General features: G+C 46.2%; 1 protein-coding gene across 1 annotated transcript in view; it reads right to left on the bottom strand.

Moving 5' to 3' along the window:
* Positions 1 to 6,396, bottom strand: part of LOC104620626 (sodium/calcium exchanger 1-like) — a 105,772-nt gene that overhangs the window by 97,420 nt on the left and 1,956 nt on the right.

Genomic DNA, 6,396 nt, shown 5'->3' on the forward strand with positions numbered 1-6,396 from the left:
TAGGATTTCTGCTTTAACATCTTAAAACAAGCCTAGATCCTGTGTTTTATAAATTACTACAATGCATTTAATAGGTAGCCTTTTCATAAAGGAGCACAGCGGATGTGTACACAGGCCCTGATGAAGCTAATAACTGCCTCTCAATGGCTTTCAGAGAGTTATTACATATTTAAGATCCAAGTTCCCTTAATCAACCACAGAGATGCAGCTGGCAGCAGTAAATTGCCAACAACAGCTCATTACAAATAAGGAAACATTGGCTTTTCAAGGACAAAAACTGTGTCAGTTCTTCAGCGAGAGCTAACCACTCTTGTCCTCACCCTTCTCCCCGCCATTCCCCACAGTGATGTGCTGGCACAGCTTGCTTCATCCAATAACACAACCACGCTGCCTAATCCCCTCCACAGGGGACATCATCAAATCAAGTTCCTAGATTTCATGACTTATTTGGGCAAACAGCACAGACTGCAACCCTCCCCAAGCAAGTTATGGGCAGGACTTGTCTCACAACACCATGATGACATGCCACAGGAGCACACCCACTGGCCTTACTCTGGGGAGCAGAGGACCAGATCAGGCCATAAGAGACTTAGAGACAGTTGTGAGTATGTGCTTTGCAGGCTTGAGACCTGACATGGCACTTGGGAATGATTTTTTCAGTACACTTCATGTCTGTGTCACGCGGTGCCCAGTCTGTGTGCACAGGACAACAGCAAGCACCTGCAGGCACCTGGGCGCAGGAGAAAGGGGAAGGTCTGTGAACACCATGTGGCCTTATTTCCTTGCTATCTCCTAACAGAAATGTGGGGGTTGTCCAGTGCAACTGAGATGAGAGCACAGCAGTTTGAGAGATGCATCTGGCTGGGAGATATTAAGGCTAATGTTTTAGGAATGTTCAGGAAAGACTAAACATTGTGTGAATGAAGAGGAGAAAAAGAAAAGGCAGCTCGCCCTGTTATAGCTGTATCTTGCCCCCTGAAGAGGGGATGACCAGCTTTTGGCCGTCAGGACGCAAAGCAATGATACATTTCAGCCCCAGGGAACTTGTCCTCCCCAAAACTCCCCTGGAAAGGGAAACAGGCCCCCATGCCATGCCCCAGCCTGGTGTGACACATGTGCTCGGCTCTCTGCTGTGGGCGAGGGCCAGGGCTACCTCCTCTAAGATGGAGCCAGGGCACTGGATGCTGCTGCCGAGGACCCAGGACCTATATCCTGGTGGCGAGACTGCCAGTGGTGAGGGGAAAGCACTCTTTCAAACCAAAGTTGGGTGCTGGAAGCAGGCCAAATAAGAGTTTAATCTTTTTTGGTCTGTTTTGATATCTCACACTGTGCCTCCAGACGTTAACCCTGCGCAAGTTGGGGCTTGTGAGAGAGGGGATGCAGATTGACCCAAGCAAACAAAGTGGGACAGACAAAGAGAGAGATAATGTGTTCAGTAATGAAATGTTAAAAAGGGGAATGTTTGTTTACTTCACCTTCAGCCTGGTTTACAGCAGTCTCTCTGCCATGTCAGAAGACTCTCTGGTCTTTGACTGCATCCTACTGCAAGGCTGACCATACTGGAGGTTTCATTTTTTTCTCTGAAGCTGCAGGCCATGGATGCAAAACTGAGCTAGAGAGGTCCCACGGCTGAGTCAGGTTTTTATTTTTGCTGCTTCTTTAGAAATACCTCACCCAACTTCTTTTGGAAAAGAAAAGGGGAACTTAAAAAAGCAGTACCACTTTGTTCCCCCCCCTCCCAATCTATATTTATTGACATTGACATTTTTAAAGGTCTCTTTGGAGCGAGGCTATGTGGTCTCTGGGGACACTTTCCCTAAAAAAAAATCAGGGGATTTAGCTGATGTTTCTGTCACCCTTAGCATTTGGCTCCTAGATTTATGCTTCTATAGAAATGACAAAACTGGCTTGGACAAGTCAAATTCAGTGGTCCAAGAGTGTCACTTCCTAAAACTCCAGCAGACACCTTTTATAAAAACAGATAAACTATATATTATGAACAGCAAGATCTATTGACATAAGATTCCCCATGCATTTACAGGTGTAACTGTAACTGGATATGTTAAATAACAATTTAATAAGTTATCTATATAATTGTGTGTACCACCTTCCTCACTGACTTATCAATGAAGTAAATACTTTTCTTTTGGGAGGTGTGAGTGCAGACATCTGGAATGCAGATTGTAATAGATCTCTAGTTGCAAGCTTATCTCTAGAAAACTACTATTTTTTGCACATGAGAGAACACGCAGTTTTCATACAGCTTTGCATTCATACCTGGAAGAGGTGCCCCTCCTGATGTTTCAAGACAGCAAGGAGAAGAGATCCCATCAGCTGAGGGAAGGATTGGTTCCTCCTCTAAGATAGGAGGCTGGACTTCTTTTGAATTATTTGGCATTTGGTCAGGAGATAAAAACAAACTGCCTAGATGAACCAGTGGCCTCCTCTATGATCACAATAGCTGTGGTAGACGGGTGGGTAGGAAGAGCCTGCAACTATACATCTTCTCCATTTTCTCTTCAAGAAAGCTTTAATCATTAATGGAGATGCAAGACAAGGCTGGAGTCACCTTGTTGACGATGGCCCCAGAGGGAAGGCTCTCTCTTACACTTTAAATGATAGTACCCTGTTCCACACCAATGTCACAGAGCCCCAGGTACCCATGCAGCATCACTGAGACTGACCTTGCTGAGACCCAAGTCAGACATCTTTAGCTTTCCCACACAGCTTGGAACAATCTGTCATGAAAACCTAGCTAACCCCTTTGCAAAACACATTTAAATGCCGTTTATTTTACTTGCCAACATGCACCCATTGAACACACAAGCTATGCTTCAGGAGCAAGGAGCAGAAAAGCATCACTCCAAGAGGCTACCAAGCAGTGCTGGGATAAAATGTTCCATAGAAGGACCAACAGCTTCTCTATTATATGTCTTTTTTTGGTAGCATTGGAATGAGATCTTTGTTTAAATGCACGGGAGTGGCATGGCTTCAGCAGTTACACAGCTATTTTGCATGCTCTGGGAAAGGGGATACCAGCAGATTGCAAAATGGGAAAGTCTCTCTGGATGCTGCAAACAAACATGTTACATAATTGGGCCTTTTGGGAACCAGAGGAAGGGCTCCAGAAAATCAGGGCCCTCCCAGTGCTTTCTAATTTTACTGGGACTTACCAGCAAGCCAGTCTAATACCAGAGGCTTGTACACAGTTTTCTTTCATCCTCGTGTCCCCCTGCACTGCCCTACCTTTGTTGTTAGTGCCCCAGAAAAACATCTTACTCGATTTTATGAAGCTGATTGACACAGTCTAGAATGGCAGAGCTGAAGAGGCACTAAAGACAAAGGGCACCAAAGCCATCTCTTAGTCACCAGAGCATGGGAAAACCTGAAGTTTCAGAACTTTATTGAATCAAATGTGCTGGGGAATTGCACCATTCTACATAGCTGTGATTTAGCTGAAGCTTAGCACTAACAAGCAATAACATAGCAAACTGGCTTTAGCTCTATAATCCACATATTGTGCTAGCACATCTTCTTTATTCCCATTAGAGCAAATTCTTCCAAGGAAGGATGCCTGTAACCAGCACTTCAGCTTCAGGACCACAGCACCTTTGTGATGCAGGGCTGTCCTAAACTTATGCCCAGGCAAACACGGACCTGTCAGAAAACTTCTGCAAGTCAGATTGTATCATCCAACATCTGAACATGGACTGTAGCAGCTAAGTTTTAGATTAATACCTACTGCCTTTCAGGCACATGAATAGATTGCAATTTGTACAATCAGTGTCATCTTTCTCCCACAAAAATTATGTATGAGTATGTCCTCTCCCACCTGAATGGAGCAAGCCCCTTCCTGTACTTGGCACTGTTGAGGCCGCACCGCAAATACTGTGTTCAGTTTTGGGCCCCTCACTACAGGAAGGCCATTGAATTGCTGGAGCGTGTCCAGAGAAGGGCAGTGAAGCTGGCGAGGGGTCTGGAGCACAAGTCTTAAGAGAAGTGGCTGAGGGAACTGGGATTGTTCAGTGTGGAGAAGAGGAGGCTGAGGGGAGACCTTATCACGCTCTACAACTACCTGAAAGGAGGTTGTGGTGAGGTGGGTGTTGGTCTCTTCTCCCAAGTAACTAGCAATAGGACGAGAGGAAATGTGCTCAAGTGCATCAGGGGAGGTTTAGACTGGATATTAGGAAAAATTTCTTTAGTGAGAGAGTGGTCAAGCATTGGAACAGGCTGCCCAGGGATGTGGTGGAGTCACCATCACTAGAGATGTTCAAAAAATATATGGATGTGGCAATTCAGGACATGGTTTAGTGGGCATGGTGATGTTGGGTTGACAGTTGGATTTGATTATCTTAGAGATCCTTTCCAACCTTAATGATACTATATGGCCCTGCAGTAGCCACCTCCTCCCACACCATTCTCCAAGCTGTCATCTGTCCCAGGCTGTGAACTCCTAAATTGGTGCCTCTCATGTACTGTCCCTCCCTGCAATTCTAGGGAATGGTATTTTAAAGGCAATAGAGATATGATGGCAATGCCCTGGCATTGGCACAGAAAAAACACACTGGGGTTTCTAAGAAAACTGTTTTCCCCCATTTCTTGCTTGCTGTGCACATGCTGACAGCCAGTCAGAAAAGGAAGGAGGAGACTTGCCGCCGTGGGGAGGGAACACCAGCATGCCCTGGGAGGCCAGGCAGCCGCTCTGACAGGATGTGGTCAGCCCATTTCCAGCACACCCTTTGGTTACTGGGCTGTTGGTAAAAGTCAGCAGTGAACAGCTTAGTGGAAGAAAGGCCACCAGCACCACCGCCCCACTGCAAAACCCCACATCACAGACTGATCGCCAACAGGCAGTGCAGACACAGGTGACACTAACCTGTCTTTGATGAAGGACAGGCGAGAGACCCTGGTCAGAGTGATGGATCCAAGACAAGGGGGAAGCCCAAGCCCCTCTAAGAGCAGTCACAGAGTCTGAGGCCATGTGTTTGACCTGCCATGTAAACATGTCACATCCCAGGGGAACTGAGATCAAACATCCAAGTCTTCCTGCCAGTAGCCCAGTTTTGCTAGTGCTGAGTGACCTGATTAGAAAGTAAGGAGCCTTCGGGGGATATCCTTATAGCCTAGTTCATTGCAACTCTGCAGACAACTCCCTGCTTCACCCAAAATGAAAAAAAAATTTTTTTTTTCCAATAACTGCATTCCTCTCTACTACAGTTATCATTCAGTAGCCAGGAACAATGGCATATTATGCACTTTTGACCCTTGTGTGAGCAACATGCATGTTCTGGCCTCCAGATTGCTGGAGCTGCGAAGTTCTTGCTCAGTTTTTCCCAAGAAGTCAAAACTCCAACTAGTCTAATACCCTGCCTGAGAACTACAAATCACTTTTTTCTTTCCTCCTACTTCAAGAAGTTTTATGGTTCCCCCGTTTGCTTCATTCTCCCTGTGCACACAGAGTAGATAGATAGAAGTAACAGACAGAACATAAGGCCCACTCTTGGGATGCATCATGGATCTGTCTCAGCTCCTAAGAGACCAGTTGTATGATATACAACACCCAAGCCAACATTTAGCTCTCACATGACACAGCAGTGCCCTTTATCAGTGAATGCTCCAAGTTCTATGCAGTGGTTTTGTGCTACAGAGTCTACTGTTGGCAGGCGTTGATCTACAGACACAGACTTCACTGTAGGAAGAGCTTGAGGCTGGAACAATGCAACTCCCGACCCTTGCTCCTCCCAGAGCCCCAACTGGGCAAGAAAAGATCTTCATGACATACCCAGAGATAGATGTTGTCTACCATGATTTACTGGGCTAATTTATATGCTCCGCATAATGTAATAAAAAAGGCTACAGTACTAATAATTTTTCCACCATGCACCTAGCAACACCCAGGAGTGGTCTCCAACACCTTTCAGCCTCTTTTTTATCTGCAAGCAGCAAAATGTGGCTACAGTTGCATCCTAACCATGAGGCTTCTTTGCATGACAGTACTTTTTCAGGACATGCATTGGACAATGACCCAAGCCTGCAACCTTTAGAAGAGGAGGAGGTGAAGTGACCTTCACCAAAGCCCTGAACAGAGCATCAGTGGAACAGGCTGTGGCCCAGTCCTGGATTACCTGACCCTCAATAGGCAAGGTGAAGTAGGTACCACAATTCATACACTTATTTAGGCCCTTCGCAAGACAAGTCCTTGTGACTGGGCAGTAACAGGCAGATCAGTTTTGTTCTCTGCTCCACTGTAGAGCCAAGGTTATAGAGATCTGCTCAGTGCATGGGTAGGGTGTGGGAGGCTGGGCTCATAAACAGGTCCCACCTCCCTGCTGCTGGAAGGATGGAGTGCCCCTGAGCAGGCGTCACTCCCTGGTCTGTTAGCAAGGCAGGAAAGCA

Source organism: Phaethon lepturus, unplaced genomic scaffold (genome assembly GCF_000687285.1).
Source record: "Phaethon lepturus isolate BGI_N335 unplaced genomic scaffold, ASM68728v1 scaffold3740, whole genome shotgun sequence".
NCBI lineage: Eukaryota > Metazoa > Chordata > Aves > Phaethontiformes > Phaethontidae > Phaethon > Phaethon lepturus.